This window comes from Microtus pennsylvanicus, chromosome 2 (genome assembly GCF_037038515.1).
Source record: "Microtus pennsylvanicus isolate mMicPen1 chromosome 2, mMicPen1.hap1, whole genome shotgun sequence".
NCBI lineage: Eukaryota > Metazoa > Chordata > Mammalia > Rodentia > Cricetidae > Microtus > Microtus pennsylvanicus.
Genome location: NC_134580.1, coordinates 13,320,886 through 13,339,228, shown reverse-complemented (window position 1 = coordinate 13,339,228; position 18,343 = coordinate 13,320,886). Strand labels below are relative to the sequence as shown.

Sequence of the window (18,343 nt, the reverse complement as noted above, 5' to 3'; positions counted from 1 at the left end):
CCCTCCCAACCATTCTCTCCAAGTCACACCTGTTGCCCTCACGAACAGTAGCTGGAGCTGCTCGTGGCACACGCTGCCCTCCTGAGTTCCCACTGTGCTGAAGAGCAAGTCTGAGGCTGCCAATCCATGAGATGCCTACAAGACCTCCATGTCTCCCTGATCTCCAGAACATCCTTCAGTGAACACCAAAGATCAAGGTCATCTCCCGCTTCTGACCGCCTCTGCCCTTGTTCAGACTTAGGATGGCTTTCTAAACATTTCCTATCAGAGCCAGGGGCTGTGACATGCTCATAACCCCATTCTCTATCCTTAGCACATAGTAGGTGCTCGATAGGAATGGCTAGATATACTCATCTCATATTTTAGGCCATATAGGTGGAAACCAAGACCCATAGACAGACGTGAGGCAGCCCTGTCTCTACCGCTGATGTAACTGCAGAAGAACCCTGGGCTCTTCAGAGAAGCCTGACCTTGTACCCAGCACAGATGGGCAGGGTAAGGTGCAGGACTGACCTCTGGCTACCTGTCTCGAAGGAGTGGCTGGCTGGGAACAGGGAGGCAGTCTGGGCTGCTCTGGAAGAGCAACCAGAGGAAAAGAAGAGGTGAGGGGAGACCACAGGGGCGTGGGGTGGGGAGTGAGCTGCAGGGCGCTCCTGAGGAAGAGGTTAGAGAGCAGCCAGGGTCTCAGAGGACAAATAACATGCTGAATAGGGGTACGGGGTACACAGTTGTGAGAATCAGAAGACATATCTAGAGCCAAGGGTAGGGGTGTTCCTCTGTAATCTTGGTAGTTGGAAGGCTGAGACAGGAGAATTGCCTTGAGTTTGCAGCCAGTCTGGGCTCCATAGTGAATCACAGACTCTTAGGCAACAATGTCTCAAAGTAAGGAAAAGAAGAGAGAAAATATCTCCGGAAAGAGTGAAGAAATGAGCTGTCCCCGCCCCAGCAGACTTACACTGGCTACACCCACAGCCCAACGCAGAAGTGTGACAGAGACGCGGGGGTGCAGTGCTGCCAGGTGTTGGGGCTGGTGGTAGGAAGCGCGGATGAGAGTTGGCGGTAGGCAGCAAAGGGCAAAGCTCTCTGGGCCTAGAAATCCAAGGCAGAGTCTAGGAGGAGATCAGGCTGTTACAGTTCCCTGGAAAAAACAACCGAGGAGTTTGGAGCAAGTGTGACCCCCAAAACTGTTCCTGGGGCCTGAACAAACCCAACCCCTAAGAAGCCAGCTTTGGTAGGTCGGTAGGTCAAAGGGTCAGAGAGCCCGTTTGGCAGAATTCCTAGACAGCTCTTGGTATAGCTATCACCCCTGTAAGTAGGCACAGGGACTTCGTGTGCCCTGTTGGGCCCTCCAGGCACCAATGGGGACCTGTGGGATTTTAGGAACAACCTTGACGAGAGTCACCTGTGTCTAAGGCTCTTGGTTAAGGACGTGGGAGACAAGTGAACTCATTCACACATCCCCTAAGATGCCAGTGTCCCCACCTCAGAACCACAGCCTCCTCTCATGGGATTCAAGTGTTATCCAACCTCCAACTGGCCAGCAAGGACCCTGAGACAGGATCCTGCCCACGAAGTGAGACTCTAAGAACATCAGGGCTGTCTTGCTGGGAGTGAACCCTGAGTGAGCAGCCGGGGTTGGGGCCCATCTAACCTTGCTGCCAGGTCAGCTGACCTCTAGGGACTCAGGGAATCCATTTGGGAGATGGACAGCTTCTCAGAATGTGAGGGTCAAGGAAGAAACTGAAGCCCAGCCTGCAGGGGTCCCGCACTCCCCACAGCCCTCTCCAACGGATGGGGTATGAAGGTACTGAGGGGCTGGCCCAGATGGTTCACATTCAGGGCGGAGTACTCTCCAATCCAGACCTCTGTCCACTAGGACAAGATCACAATGCACTTTCACCTGCTCGTGACAATGACAGGGGACAGAGAACTTATTTGAAGAAACCAGTTTAAGAGGGGTCCCTGCCAGGGGTGGGAAGGACAAGAGACAGGGCAGAAAGGCAGGACTTGAACACACTGCCCCACCTGGTGCTCCAAAGGCTGTGCTGTTCTCTGGAGGTGAGGGGATCCCATGTCCCAGGAGAGAAATGGAGGCTTTGGGACACATGAGCAAAATCTGTGTGGCCGAAGAGGCATGGCTGAAGCTGGAGCCTGGCCTGGTGAGCAGGAGAGACACAGCCCCAGCTCAGTCATGGTTACCTACCCACCCCAAACACACCCTCACTAGGCTCTCCTCCTGAGAGTCCCTAGAGGGAGCACTTGCCCGGTTGGCAAGGCCTGGCAGTTCCCCAAAGCTGACTAGTACCATGTCTCTAGCAGCCGTGGCAGAGTTGGCTCCTAACTCCGGGGTCCCACATACCCAGGAGAGGACCAGTAGGTAGCTAAAGAACATGCCTGACTCTGCCTCTCTGGCCTGTGCCCCCGGGGCCATGTCTCATCCTTTCCTTGGTGTGCAGAAGATGGTGAAACAGGAAAATTACAAGTTGTACGTCAAACCAGGAGCTTGGAAACTCCTGTTAGAGAGGAACAATGGGAAGGGGCAGTGAGCCAGGGCTGCAGAAGTCCAGGAACCTGTCACCATAGGGTAAGACGAAGCTAGGCTCTTGGAGGCCCTTCTCTCTGTACCCCAAAGCCAGCTGACCAGTCAGCGTTCTAGACAGGACAGGCGTCCACTGGGCTTGTGAGAAGCAACAGACAGTGCCATCTGCCTCCTCACTCTATGCTATCTTCCCTCAGGTCCTCCTGAAACCTCGCCTGGCTGGTCCTGGTCCTCTGTCCTAAATATGTCTTCCCTCCTGTGTTTCTGGCTGCTGCGGGATTCTGACCAGCAGAGATCCCTCGGATCTGACACCACCGTCACCATAACCATGTGACCCCAAGACACTCTCTGCCTCTAATCCTCAGTGAAGGTCTTGGACATCAGTTTCCAAAGGTTCTTTGGGGAGGGTGGTTTTGAACCCTGGAGCTGAATCTGGAAGTGGCAGAAAGTTAAGGTTTGATTCCCTTAGGGAGATCTGCTCCAGCCCTGCCAAACGCACCGCAACCTTAGCCTTGGACATGGCAACCTTGCTTCATGTGGGTGCTTGACTACGGGGCTTGTCCCTACTCCGTGGAGGAAGGCCCCATGCCAGCAGTGGGGACCGGCAGGTTGCCAGCTTGCCTTCCTGCTCTGTGCTCTCCTCAAGGCACCTTCTTGCCAGTAGCTTTTTCTTAGAAGAATTCTTGGAAAGAATGAAAGTGACTTAGGAATCAGCTCCTGCAGGCGCTACCAGAGAGGAGCGCAGACAGTACACAGGCGCAGGCGTGGTAGGAGCTCTGAATGGAGAAAGTCCGTTTCCTCTCTGACTGTCTGACCCTTGTACCCAGCCCTGCGAGGTAGGAAGAGCTGCTCCCTGTCAGGGATCCAGATCCAATGTGGGCGATAGGAACAGGGAGAACCAACCCTTGGCCCGTGTCCCTCACTTCCTGGTTGTAGCGCAAAGAGCCAACCCCGGGTTGTCTGGATGCCACCCGGGGCCTCCCAGGGGGAGGGTGCTGCTTTACAGAGTGGTATTCCCCAAGCCACCCACTCCTGGACTTCTACACCCAAGAAATGAGTATCTGAGAAAAGGTCTTCTGATTAGAGATCCCTGAGTTGGGGGAGGGGTCAAGTCACATGGTGGGGAGAGGCGGAGACAAACCCAGGAGTCAAAACTTGGGTCCTTCAAAATCTCCGTAAAGGAGAAAATCCCTGGAGGGTGGGATCCCCAGTGGATCTGGGCACCAAGGTCAAGAAAAGCAGTGATATTTACCCAGCTACCTGCCACACCCAGCCCCGACCACTGAAGCCCATCTGAGGTTCCAAATCCTGAGGTCACCACAGGGTCACAAGCTGGTGAGAGGCGGGGGCTAGGACTGATGCTGGAGTTCCTGTTGCCCGTTCTGTACCCAACTTCCCTAATATCAGGCAGTGAGACCAGAACTCACTTGAAGACAGCTGGATCCACCACTGATGCCTAAGCAATGTGGCTGGGGCTCTAGGGGTCCTGGCTCTCTGCTGCCCCCCAGAGTTTTTATAGGGACCAGCAGCCTCTGGCCTCAGGACTTCCTCTGGGACCTGCTTGGACATAGCCTTGCAACAGGCACCCGAGAGCTACTTTTGCTGACAAGCACACAGGCGGAAGGAAGCACAGCATCCCTCATTTCCTTTTGTCTGTCTCCTTCGCTCAGGGTCACCTGCTCACTTCTCTGCATAGATACTCCAGTCACTCAAGGGTTGCCTAAAAGCTGTACCCTTTCCCTTAGAAATGTTGCTTCAAGGCTAAAATCACAAACAAAGGCAGATATAGTTAACTTTTACAATGTCCTGTTCCAGACCTTGAAAGATACCCAAAGGTCTCCAATCGCTGCCCTAAACCTGCAGTCACCTTGAATCCCAACAACATTGAGAGACAACCATTGTTATGACAAGGTACAGAAGCACCCCCAAGCAATGGCAAACTCAGAGCTTCAAGGGACAGGACACCCCCAAAGAAGAGCCTCCTCTAGAGTGGCCAGGTCATATACTGGACCAGAAGTGAATGTCTTACGGGAATCAGATCATTTCCCACATAACAGGAATAGTTTGGGACCACCTTGCAGAACAGAAGCTAGACAGCGATCACCCAGGCTACACTGCGACCAGGGCTGCTTATTTATGTGTTTAAATCATTTGCAGGAGAGCTAGAGCGATGGCTCAGCCGGTAAGAGCACTTGGTGCTTATGTAGAAGGCAGTTCAATTTCCACTACCCACATGGTGAGGATGCATAACCGCCGGTAAGTCTAGGGGATCTGACGCCCTCTACTGGCCCCTGTGAGCACCTGCATACGATGCTCATACACACACAAGTAAAAAATAAGGTAAAATCTTTAGAAAAATGAAACATAGTCTCGCAGTGTAGCGCAGGCTAGGCTGGAACTCACTAGGTAGCCTTGGCTAGCAGAGTTCAAACTCTTAGTGCTTCTCTTGCCCCAGAAAGTATCATATGCATGGGTCACGAGGTCTGGCATTTTTAATCCTGTGACTCCATGCTTCCGGTTCTGCTCAGTCCAGCTAGGCCTCACTGAAGAATTCTGGGATTCTGAGGAGGAAAGGACTCAGCCTGGGGTCAATGTGGTTGTGACTGAGTCTTGTCCTTAGCTCATCAGAGCACTTTTTTTTTTTTTTTTTTGAGACAGGGTTTCTCTGTAGCTTTGGAGCCTGTCCTGGAACTCACTCTGTAGACCAGGCTGGCCTCGAACTCACAGAGATCATCCTAAATTCTGGGATTAAAGGCATGTACCATGGCAGCCTGGCCAAAATACTTCTTAATTTAAACATATTCATTGCATTTAATTATTTATTGTGTGTGTGCACACTCATACACCTGGAACACACGTAGAAGTCAGAGACCAGCTTGTGGGAATACATTCTCTCTCTCCACAATGTGGATTCCAGGAATCGAACTACGGTCCCCACTTTTACGCACAGAATCACTTTGTTGGCCCTATACCTTTGATTTTTATGGGCTGGGGTATCACAGATTTGAGCACTGCAAAGAAATATAGTGCAATTTGACTTTGACACCATTAATGCAGCTGGCCTGCCCACTTTCGCCACCTCTGGCTCCAGCTTGCCCAACCGCCAAGCTCTGTTTTGGCAGAAGCCCTCTGACTCCTTGACCTAGTTCAGCCTTCTTTTCAGGCCTCCTCCCCCTTGGCTTTTTGAGGATCTTGGGCTGGGTGGCCCTGGGGCCAGGGATTCTGTTTTCTGAGAAGGGAAGTAAATGGCCAGGGCCCACTCTGAACTACTGCAGAGCAGGGCTTCCTCATGTTAGGCCCCTTCTCCTCTGCCTCTCATCTCTCCTCCTGGTCACTGGTCACATGATCTTCTTCCCTCTCCACTTCCCTCCCTCCATGGGATATGCTCTGCTCCCTGTCCCCAGACATCTTAGCCAGCACCACCTGTTCCTGCTCCTCTGACAAAATGTTCCAGAAAAGTTCCTATGCCCAGCCCCTACAGTGCTCCCTCTGAGGGTGGAGCACCACAGTGCTCCCTCTGAGGGTAGAACCCCAACAATAGTGCCTCTGAGAGTGGTGCCCCCACAGTGCTCCCTCTGAGGGTGGAGCCCCTCAGTGCTCCCTCTGAGGGTGGAGCACCACAGTGCTCCCTCTGAGGGTGGAGCCCCCCAGTGCTCCCTCTGAGGGTGAAGCCCCCCCCAGTGCTCCCTCTGAGCATGGAGCCTCACGGTGCTCCCTCTGAGGGTGAAGCCCCCCCCAGTGCTCCCTCTGAGCATGGAGCCCCCACAGTGCTCCCTCTGAGCATGGAGCCTCACGGTCTCCCTCTGAGAGTGGAGCCCCCACAGTGCTCCCTCTGAGCATGGAGCCTCACGGTGCTCCCTCTGAGAGTGGAGCCCCCATGGTGTTCCATGAGGCACAGTCCTCATTTCCCCACTCCGAGTACATGTCGCTGAGGTACACGCACTTGGGTATATCTGCCATCTAACAGATGCTGTGACAGCCCTGTAGCGCCACTCCTCACCCTACTGGAGTTCTGAGGATGGATAAGTCAGCAGGCCAACAGGAGGAGCCAGGCTCCAGCTCAGAGGGTAAGCTCTAGATGGGCAGTGATACTCAGCGGGGCTCCTATGCTGCACGGTGCTAGCCAGGTAATTCTGAGGCCCAGAGCTGTCAAGTGAAAAAACAGCCTAACACCACCTGGACCAGATGGGGTTGCTCAGTAGCCATAGCAAAGTGGTCTGTGCTGGCCTTTGCCCTGACCCACTCTTCACAGTGTAGGTGTGTGTGTGTGGGGGGGGGGGGGTGATTACACACCTTGAAATAGGCTGCCACCTACTGGCCAACCACCTGTATAGCCATCACACTCAACGGCACAGCTCAGTGCGTTCCCAAGCAGTTCAGGGTCCTCCCCTCCAGGCTGGACTGCTGAAGCAGGCTAGCTAAATCAGGCCCTCACCTCCCCAGAGCTGAGCAGAGCCTGCTGGTCTCTCCACGCAGGGAAAGAGCATCCCACACCTACTGTGCCTGTGTTCTGCAAAGCACAGGGCTCCTGGGGGCCTAACTGAGGGGAGCTGGCCCTCGGTTGTGCAGTTCTCATCGAGCAGACATCTGGAAGTGACAGGCACAGGTCCCTTATGTGGATGCTGGGATAAATGCCCAGTTCTGCGGGTGGAACTGCTGCTCTAGGAATTCATCTGCAGGGCCACTTTGGCAAGCCACTAGGCTTTGTCAGACCATCAGTCAACCCCTCCCATCAGATTGGCTGGTGGTTAGCTTCCTCCATCAGTTTATCTGTCCAGCTTCTCCCATCAGGCTGCATCTGGTGAACCTGACCTGACACCCTGGCTTGCGGGTCTCTGCCATCAGATTGTGGTCAGGTTGTGTCCCCGAATGTCCTTGTGGCCACTGAATTCAGGGTTTGTCACAGGACTTTCAATACATCCAAAGTCACTGAAGGACCTCTAGGATATTTTTCAAAAGCAGATGGAAGAGAAAGGAGCCACAAGAGAAAGCTTTGCCCCCTCCAGGGCATTTCCTTGTCGTTCTTTTCCACGCCAGGCTGTGCATATGTGTCAGTCACCACTAGGGGTGTGACAGGCCCCAGCCTGCCCGTCCCCTGCCTGTTACTTAGAGTAGACAACACTGAGCCTGCCCACTGGACATGGGGCAAGGTATCTTCTGCCCCAGGCCCACCTGCCTTCCCAGGCCCTTATTCTCAACCCACCACCAGCTTCTACCCTTGAAAACCAGGCTAACAGAGGCCATTTGCTGGGGCCTGTACAGACAGGCAGGGGTTCATTCTGCTCCACGATGCCTTCACTGCACACCTGCCACCCGCAGTCCCTGTCTTCACCTAACAGACACTCTAGGAAACCCACACGGAGCTACTAGGGCCAGGAGCTTTCACGCAGAGCCCTGTGTGGCAAGGGAGGCCTGTAGCAATCATCTCTCATAGCCAGGAGAAGGACCCCGTGGCTGGCATGGGAGGGCACTGGGTCACATGACTGGGTGGGGGGGTTGAACAGCCAGGAGGGCTCCCTGGAGCAGGACAGCTTCCTGCAGAAGCTTGAAGACATGGTGCCCTTCTGGAGGAGGAACAGACAGAAGCTGCAGCAGCAGCGGGAGGGCTACCAAGGGCAGCTGAGGAGGCGGAATGGGGTTAGCAGGCACCACAGGGAGCCAGGGGCATGATGGCCTGGCCAGAGCTGGGGCGTGGTGCTGGCTTGGTAGCCCACAGGGTCCCCACTAGTGGCTGGTGTGGCCAGCTCCCTGTCTCACCCCCAGATGCTGTGGCAACAGCTCCACGGACCACAGACTTTCCCTGGGGAACTTGACAACTTTGGAGACATTTCCATCCAGCCCAGCAAATTCTGTCCTCAAGCCTCTGGTCTGCTGCTTGGCAAACCTGCCTCAGGCTTTGCCAGGGCCTTTCCAAAGGCCCACTGAGGACTATCTGGTCTCGGGGATATGAGGGCATGAAGGAGATCCAGATGTATCCCCAAAAAGTCACAGATCTGAGACTGAGCCTCGGAGAGGCAGAGCAACCTATCCAAGGTCACACAGCCCAGTGTGCACACACGACACAAGCTAGCTGGCTGGCCCGGATGTGCAGACGGTTTTATGAATGGGTGAACAGAAGACTCGGCAGCCTGGGCCGCGCTCCCACTCCTCACACCAGAGGGAAGGCACCATCTGCCGCTGTTTCTGCCGTTGCTGATCCCGAAGTAAAGTCCCAATACTGTCACATCAGGGTGGACACAGAAACTTGTTCTTATCGGAGTCCGAGTCCTCAATGCCAAGTCTCCTCTGGCCACCAGGTCCTCAAAGATCAGACCCATCTGACCTCTACACGGCCTCATCCTACAGAGGTTAAGGACCTACCTTGCTCAGGAGTCAGAGGCTGCAGGGTGGGCGAGGGATGGGGTGCCCGTAGCCTGTCTGCTCGTGACCTTGGCTGAAGCCTGCACAGTCCAGAGAGGCCTGAAGTTGGGTCAGCATTTTCACTGTGCTGGGTGCCCTGGTCATGGGGCTACCCAATGGCTTACATATTATGAAGAATCCATGAGGCCACAGGACAGCGAGCAGGAGGGCTGGGCAGAGGGCTCCTGGGCTGTGACTCAGCGGAACTTGGGGAGGCTGCAGGCAGCCTCGGTGGGAGCTGCCCATGGCAGTCTGTGCAGGGAAACCCAGCTGCCTGCCTCCTGATAAATATTTTATCATGCTTATGGAAGAGGTCCCAGGCGGGCGACTACAGCCATGGAGCCCGTACTACACCCCTTCTTGTCCAGGCCTGAAGTCATGAGAGAGGCGGGTGCCAGGACGTGCAGCTGGACAGCTCCTTTCATTCCTGATCCAAGGTGACTTCAGGGCATACAACCCCACCACGCCACTATCCGGCTGCACCCTGCTGATGCTAGGCCTAGCCAGGCCCCTCACATAAAGCCCCCTTCTTCACTCTACCTAGAATACCAGCTAGACTCTGACCTGCTGGCTCCACACTAGCCACCTCCTTCAGGAAGCCTTCCTGGATGTCCCTTCCTGTCACGTAATCCTGGGAAGGCCTATCTTGGCACCTGGCTCTACAGTGGGGTTAATGTTCCCCACTCGTGGGGGACAAGAAGAGGTTGCGGAATGCAGTGGCTCTTGGACCTTTGTCCATACAGAGGTTCATTCAAGCTGGGAAACCACAGAACATCAAGTCAGGTGGGCTCAGAAAGTAAGACCTGGTCCCCTCTTGCAGGGACAACCACTTTTGTAAGAAGAAAGGCTCTAACAACAACTCAGCCACGGCAACCACAGTGATAGCAGCTACCATGCAATCCTTTGCAGCTTGCCAGACACCTCCCATCACACCCCATCAAAGGCTCACTCCTCCCAAGGCCACCGAGATACAGTGTTCTAGGTCTCATTTGACAGATGCAGAGGACTGTCACATCTGTGTGCCCTGAGAATCCTGCAAAGGGCTGTCTGCAGAAGAGGATGTGCACAGTGCAGGTGTTGCACTGCCAAGAACTCAGGCGTGGTAGGAACTGGGCATTGTCTAGGAAATAGTGAAGAAATTAGAGTGACATCCTATGAAAAAGCAGGACACACGTGCCACCTGGTGACATATTTAGGCTGGGGGCTGTAGACACAACCCCACGATAGAATCTATTGGGGAAAAAATGCCAAAAATGAAAACAGAAGCTGGGCATGGTGGCTGCTCATCCTTAACCCCAGCACATGGGAGTCTGAGACAGGGGAACTGCTGAGATGTTGAAGTCAGCCTGGACTATAAAACAAGTTCCAGGCCAGCCTGGGTTAGAGAGTAAGACCCCGTTTTGAGCCCAAACTCAAACTCTCAGAATAATGGTATAGGTCTGAGGGTATGGGTGCAGTGAGGCTGGAGTCTCCTTCCAGGCTGTGTACAGTTGGGCTGGTGTCGTGGGGGACACAGGACTGGCCCACCGGAGGGTCTTCTCTCCTCTCAGTCCCGGCGCTGGCTGAAGAGGAGCAGGGTGGACACAGCTATGAACGGTACGTGGGGGCGTCTCCCCTCTCTACAGGAGCCTTGCGGCCCCTCCCATGACGCAAGATCAAAGCTCTGTCTTCTCCTGGCACCGTTGAGACCACGCACCAGGGGCTGTGACCACCACAATCCAAGTGCTAGACTAACGGTCAGAGGGGCGTGAGCTCCCTCGCTTCTGGAAATACCAAGCAGAAGCCGTATCTCCCGACCACGACGTAGCCATGACAGGCGGCTTTCGGTCCATCTGAGTCAGACTGTCTTCCAGCCATGTGACCTGGGTCCTGGATACTGACCTCACTGCCTCATCTGCATCTGGACAGTGGGGTCACCATAGCGCAGCCTCACAGGGCCTACAGAGGGCAACACAGAGGCAGGTCTGTGTGCCTCTGATTTGCCTCGCTAGGGCATGCCTAAGGCCAAGAGTGGCTATGCTGGCTCCCAGTGTTGTAGGCTGCCCATCACACTCTCTGCAGCTACACGGAGAAGAAAGCTGTTTCATAGACGAGAAAACTAAAGCACAGGCAGTAACTCCTCAGACTCAAAGAGCGTGTCCAGCATAGAGCCAGGTCTCAAACTCGGATCTAGAGTTGAGGAGGGCTGTCTTCTAGGCTGGGTGTTCTCTTGTGTCTTCTTCCTCGACTGTCCCCTGGATGCAGGGTCATTCATTCTGCTTGACAAAATGCTTTTATAATTTAAAGATGGCCTCAATCTAGTAGGCAAACTTTGAGAACCTTTTAGAAAAATGCATGTGATTCATGCTGGGATCCAAGGAGCCCACAAGGTGGCCCCTGACGGCAAGGCTTCATGTCCTTATCTTTAAGTATATCAGTATGGCAAGTGTCACGTGGCTGGCTACAGAGATTTGGGTCTAAGCCCTGGCCCTTCTCCTTGTTGGCCCTGGGTCTCAGTTTGCCCATCTGATAACTGGGCAGAGTCACAACAACCTCATGGACTGTTGGGAGAGCAGACAGAGGCCAGGGAAGCTCCCACGGAGCCTGGCTCAGAGCAGATGATCAAGACACAGGGACACCTGTTCCTTTCAGAGTGAGTCAAGCTTTGGGGCAGAACCAAATGGGACAAAGTCTCTGTATGCCTACTGGACAATCTTCTAATAAGGGGCCTCCTCACATGCCTCACTGTGTAGTTGAAGAGTTTCATCTCTGTGAAACACCATTCATCTTTTAAAAGAGGAGCGACAGACCCTCAGTCTCTCGGACTCCCTTGCAGCTACAAGGTATGCGTAGGTTACGTGATAGCTGGACACCAGATATAACCAGTGCTATAAAGAACCGAGGACTTTGCTGACATCCAGTATGGCTGCAGGTGGCAGCAGCCACCGTCCAGGGAACAGAGACAGGGACTGGTATCTGGACAAGTCCTAGACTAACAATCACAGGGAAGAGAGCTCCCTCACACCTGGCATAATCAAGCTGGAGCCATGTCTCTCCACCAAGAAGTGACCATGATGGATGGCTTTGGTTCATTCGAGTCAGACCCAGGCTTATAGTAGGCTCAGGGCAGTGAAGCTCCGGGAGGGGGGTGATAGATGGCACAGAGCTGCGGAAGGTTCCTTGTACCTGTACTGCATGGATATGTGTTCCTTTCTCTCACCTACATCAACCTCAGCACCGATATCAAGACCCACAACGACACTACGACTTGGGCTGGGACTACCCTTTAGTTCTCGTGATGAACGTAAAGTGGCCATTCTCATCATTAGATAGAAAAAACAGGAGGCAGCCAGAGGCTGGGAAATATGCCAAGGCGGGGGCTAGTGAAGGTGTGCAGACTAGATCCCGACAGTTAGTCCCCAAACCATCTAGTTCAGCTCTCACTCTGCAGGAGAGGACCACAGCTCACACGCATGGGGGTGGGGGGAGGTCAGGCCCCTTTGGAGACATGTCAGGGTCTCAATCTCACTACGAAGCTGAAGTCGACCTTAGAGTTCTGATCATTCTGCCCCCCACTCCCACCTCCTAGTGCTGGGGTAATGGGTATGCACCATCATCTGTGGTGCGGGGCGTCGAACCCAGGGCCTTGTCGATGCTAGGCAAGCACCCACTAACTGAGCCCCAGCCCCAGCTCTTAGAAAGTCCCGCATCCAGATCCAGTTTTGAGACGCGAAAGAGGAATGCGGTTAACAGAGAGAAGCACCACGTTGTCATTATGGAGCCACTTCCTCATTCCAGACAAACTCTGACTTCCCATCTCCCGCCTCTGAATGGGGAGTGAGGGTCCCTGTGGCCACCCTGAGCTTCAGGGCAGGATTCCCTGACCCTGCTGCTTAACCCAGGGTTAGTCTCCTCTGAATCTCCAGCTCTGCATCCTTTTGTCGTGTGTGCCTTGCTTCCTCTGTAGGTCTCAGCCCCATCCCCCATCCCTCCAGCCACCTGCGGGGTTGGGGAAGGTCTTTAAGAAGCGATCACTTTCCTAATGGAGGTCTCATGGGCATTCTGGAATGTGGGACATCTAGAGGGGGTCTGGGGTTGACTCTCCGACTGGGTGGGGCGTCGTCCAGGTGGCTCCACTGTCACCCCTTGGCCCCGCTTTACTCACAGTGGCTGGCATCACACTGAGCTCCTTGCTCAGCCTCCCCAGGCATTTCCGGCCAGGCCAGCCCTGGCCTTTCAAGCTACCCATTAGAAACAAAAGCCATTCGCCAGCGAGCATCTGCACAAACACTTTCCCTGCTACTGAGGAAATGCAACTGTCCCTAGTACCCTCCATTAACACAGTTATCCTGAAAACAATCATTACCCACCCGGTGGCTGGTACCTCCACGTTCTGGGCACATCAGTGGGTCCTCCCGAGGGACCCAGTGTGGGTAGAAACACTCCTTGTTTTCAGATGGAGACACTGAGGATCAGAGAAGCAGAGCGACTTGCCTAGAGCCACACACTCACTCGGCAGTGGGCCTCAGAGTTTGCTCAGTTTCACCTGGTTTCATAGCAACCTGTGCCCCACAATTCAACAAAGAGCAGTGGATACTGAGTGCAGGAGCACTCAGGAGGTCATAGCCCCTGACAACGGGACTTAAGTTCTCAGAGAGCAATGGCCGGCTCAGGGACACAGCCGAGCCTTGGCCACTAACAGGGACCCTTCTTGAGACTGAGCCATTGTCCACCAGCCTTCTCTCAACGAGGCTCACACCTCAATGTGCACCTGACCAGGGTTGAGGGACCATGTGATAAACGCAGATTCCTAGGGCCCCGGCAACATCCCAGGATAACCCAGGAGCTTGCAGTCTGTGAATCAAGCATCCTCAGAGAGGACCAGGGATGGCCAGAGACCTGACTGGAAGAACCCCTAGCCTATCCTAGGAGGGCCACAGTGAGATGCTGGCCTCTCTGTATGCAGTCCAGGGAACAGGCCCGGGCCTTTGGGATCCTGGACACAGAGGCAGGTGAAGGCTCGCTCTTAGCCAAGCGTATCTCTAATCACCTAACTTTGAGATCAAGCCACAGTCTCCACAATCCCTTATAGTGTCTCTCCTACCCATGCCAGATGGCGATCTGGAAGCTCAGGGGGCAGGATGGAGTGAGTCGGTTTCCTGGGGCTTGCAGGCCAGGGACTCTCCCACAGCCCTGCGCTTCTTGTTCACCCTGGCTCTGGCAAGGAAAATCTTGGAAAGCATTAGGGCCTGCTCATATGAGATGATATTTGGTCACTGGCTCAGACCTTGGCCAGGCTGATCTGCCAGGTGTCCCTATCTGCTGTCAATGGCCAGTGAGGGTGACAGACCCCCTAAGGGCTCCCACCCTGGGGCCTCTGCCTGTGTGGGATTATCGACTGCCCTTGTCCAGCTCCCTGCCAGGAGGTGGCTGGAGACCCAGGCCAGAGGATGTGTGTGTGTGTGTGGGGGGGGGGGGGTCACAACCTGAGCCAGGAATAGCTTGGAAACAAGAGTCCCCCTCCCTCGACCATCTTTGTTTGCTCTACTAAGGGGGGGGGGGCAATGGAGAGGAAGAGGCAAGCTGCGATAGGGAGGAGACACGCTGGTATGGAGGGAGGTTGATAGGATGGCTAGGCATCTGGGCAGAGGGCTGTACCGACCCCAACGGGACCCACCCACACAGATGGAGAGAAACTCAAGATACCGAGAGAAGGGGGCGGGGCGGGGGCCTCTGAGAGACGAACGAGGAAGGTCCCAGGAGGTTAACGGGGAGGCTATACTTCTCCAGGGGCCGCTTCTGCCTAGAGGTCGCCCCCACCCCTATCCCACCTTCGGGCGCTCGGCGGGACTCTCGCGCACACGCACACATGCACTCGCGGCGCCGCCCCGGCCTCGCTTTCTCCAACCGAGCGTGCCGCCCCCTTCCCCGGACCCGGGACCCTCCCTCCCTCCCGGCCTCGAGAACCGACCGCCGCTCACCTGCGTCCCCGAGCCGCCGCCGCAGCAGCCACCACCGCGCAGAGCCAGGACAGGCTGGGGGGGGGGCGAGGGGAGGAGGAGGAACTGCAGAGACCACGCCCACCAGAGACCACGCCCGCGGATCCCGCGCCCCTGAGAGGCCCCGCCCAGCAGGCGAAGGCTCTGTCTCTAGCTAGAAGAATTGGGGCGCTCAAGGGGCTGCGGACACGCCCATCATCCGGGCAGCGCGGGCTCCTCCCTGTATACCACTGCGTTCATTGCGCAAGCTGTGTGTTCCATCCCCCTGGTAGGGAGCTTCCAGGTCACCCTTGTGCCAGAACCCCCTAGAACCCATTCATAGATGGCACTTAAATGCCCTCGGAGAGCTCCCAGCTGTGAGCTGACAGTCCTTGTCCTGAGTCACGGGCATATTTGCAAATATCCCGGCTAAGGTTTTAAAAGCTTGTAGCGATCTGGGCGACACCAGTATCCTCTTGATTAGAAGAAAAACACGGATTGCCTTGTCTACCGGGGACCCAGCACAGTTCCACGGCTCTCTGCCATCCCCATTTTGCAGCTCAACAATTGTTCTTGTGGGAATACCGAACACTCCACACCATTCCGTGCCTTAACACGCCTCACCCTTTTGTCTCAGGTGATTTTTTTTTATTTACCTCCACTCTCCCTTTGTCGTGTGGTGGTAGGAAATGAAGAGGTCACTCCAGGATCAGGAATTCCCAGGCCAGAAAGCCTATCCAGGGTCCTGGCTTCCAGGTGCGAGACTCAGTGCAGACTGTCCCTGGCTATTGTATTTTCATGTGTAGATATGGTTGAAAGTTCTAGAACACAGTTGTGCCCATCTGTGTCCTTCCTCACAACACATTTCCTCTCCCATCATTTGCTCATTTGGAATGAAATCACCCAGACTTAGAAGTTAGTGTCCTCTGGTACGGCTGAGGTACCAGCTCTCTTGGTGACCACACCATAGGAGGGGTTGACCCAGACAAATCCTGAGTAGACTCAGGGGTCCACACAGCCCAGGAGTAAGGGAAGCTCCTGCAGGGCAGAGGAAGGTTCACCTGGCAGAGTCCAGGCTGGAGCAAAACCTGGGGCCTAAGTGTTTATGAGGTATCTAGGCTGAGTAGGCTGTGTTTAAAGGGGGTCTGAGGTGGGGTTGAGGTCCCTGAGGTGCTATAGGGACATGGGGGCAAAGGTTATGGTGATGCGGGACCTTAAGGCCATCCAGGTGCCCTCTAAGTGTGACAACACACACATTCACCACCTCTCTTTCAAATTAAACTTCTTTTTAGTTTACTTACGTAGCCCTGGCTTGCCTGGAACTGTCCAGCAGCCCGGGCCACAAACTCACAGAGATTTGCCTGCCTTTGCCTCCACAGTGCCGGGATTAAAGGCATGTGCTACCGTGCCTGGCTCATTTTGAGATTTTTTGTAGATATAACATGAACTTATAAGAAATAATGCAGGGGCCTAGAGAGATGGCTCCAAAGTTAAAAGCACTGGCTACTCTTGCAGAAGATCCAGGCTCAGTCACCAGCACCCACAATGGTGGATCACAACTGCCTGTAGCTTCGCTTCTCCAGGGGATCTGATATCCTCTTCTGGTCTCCACTGGCACCAGACACACACACGGTACACACACATATACTCACAGGCAAAACAGTCATACACATAAAGAATATCTTTTAAAAAAGATTCTATTTATTTATTTATTTATTTATTTATTTATTATGTATACAATATTCTGTCTACATGTATGCCTGCAGGCCAGAAGAGGGCACCAGATCTCATTATAGATGGCTGTGAGCCACCATGTGGTTGCCAGGAATTGAACTCAGGACCTTTGGAAGAGCAGGCAATGCTCTTAACCACTGAGCCATCTCTCCAGCCCCATAAAGAATATCTTAAAAAAAAAAAAAGAATACAGAGCTGTCGCCGTGGCTCAGCAGTGAACACACTTGCCACTATGCCTGACGAACTTAGTCTGAATCCCAAAACCTCCACGGTGGAAGAAGAGAACCAACTCCTGAGAGTTTTTTTTTTTCAAGACAGTTTCATTGTGTAACAACTTTGACTCTCCTGGAACTTGCTTTGTAGACCAGACTGGTCTCAAATTCACAGACATCCACTTGGCTCTGCTTCCTGAGTGCTAGGATTAAAGGCATACACCACCACTGTCTGGCTGAAAATTATCTTTTGTCTTACACACAGGCATCATGCCACATCCCTCATCCCCAATAAATAAATAAGTGTTAAAAAAAATGAACTGGGCATGTTGGTGCACACTTTAAGCACTAGGGAGGTAGAGGCAGAAGGAATAGGGTTTAGATGACATGTAGCTGGGCTCCATGAGATCCTGTTTAATAAAAATAAAGAAAAAGACAAGATACACAATGGAGAGCTCTCTTGGACCCATTTCCCCTGCTGGTCATAACCAGCACACAGACAAAAGCTATCGTCAAGATAGAGGACATTCGGTCACTGCAAGAACATGCTGTGTGTCTTACGCCATTATTTCCTTCCTTGTTCTCCACTTCTACAACTTGTCAGCTCAGAGAGGTCACATGTTGGCCCAGGGAGATGGCTCACAAGCACTTGTCCCACAAGCCTAAGACCTGAGTTCCATCCCCATGGATGGCATCTGTAATCCCAGCAATCACAGAGCCAGCTAGCCTGGAATCCTGTAGTCTGGAGGCAGAAACGAGAGAGATTCAGCTTTGCAGTAAAACAGATGGAGAAAATCCACTTCCTAAGACGTTGGCCTCCACACATGGACCATGGCGCCAGCATGCCCTCCCCCACGACAATGTAAATAAAAATATAAAAGAAAATGACCTGTCCAACCCTTGTGAGGTTATTTCGAAGTCAACGGCCCTCTTTGTGTTCCTTCAAACTGGGTTCAGGTGTCAAGAACCTGCCTCTTGTTTTGCTTTTGGAGTTGTCTTCCAGGGGATGGGCACACACCGTTTATTTAGCCAATCCCTGGCTAAAGGACAGCTGGATCGCTTCTAGTTTGGGGAAAGTGCAAAACAAAGCTGCTATAAACATTCGTATATAGGTTTTCGTGTGAACATATGTTTTCATTTGTCTGGGAAAGTGCCCGGGAGTACGATTTCTGGGTTATGGTGTACGTATATGCTTAGGGTGTAAGGAACCGTCTGTGTTCCGGGTTGTTTTGCCACTTCCATCTCCACCCACCATGAAAGTCACTGCTTCCCTTCCCCAGCATTTCATGCTGACACTGTATTTTCCCTTTTTTGTTTGTTTGTTTTTTGAGACAGTGTTTCTCTGGAACTTTGGAGCCTGTCCTGGAACTAGCTCTGTAGACCAGGCTTGTCTCGAACTCACAGAGATCTGCCTGCCTCTGCCTCCTGAGTGCTGGGATTAAAGGCGTGTGCCACCACTGCCCAGCTTCTGTATTGTACTTTTGCTATTCTGTTCTATTCTG

General features: G+C 53.7%; 1 protein-coding gene across 1 annotated transcript in view; it reads right to left on the bottom strand.

The window, feature by feature from the left end:
- Prr5 (proline rich 5) overlaps positions 1-14,943 on the bottom strand; it is a 40,098-nt gene extending 25,155 nt beyond the window's left edge. The window contains exon 1 of the mRNA XM_075960222.1: positions 14,899-14,943. The gene's annotated coding sequence lies outside the window, so the exon portion shown is untranslated. The remainder of the gene's footprint in view (positions 1-14,898) is intronic.
- Positions 14,944-18,343: the final 3,400 nt, after the last annotated feature.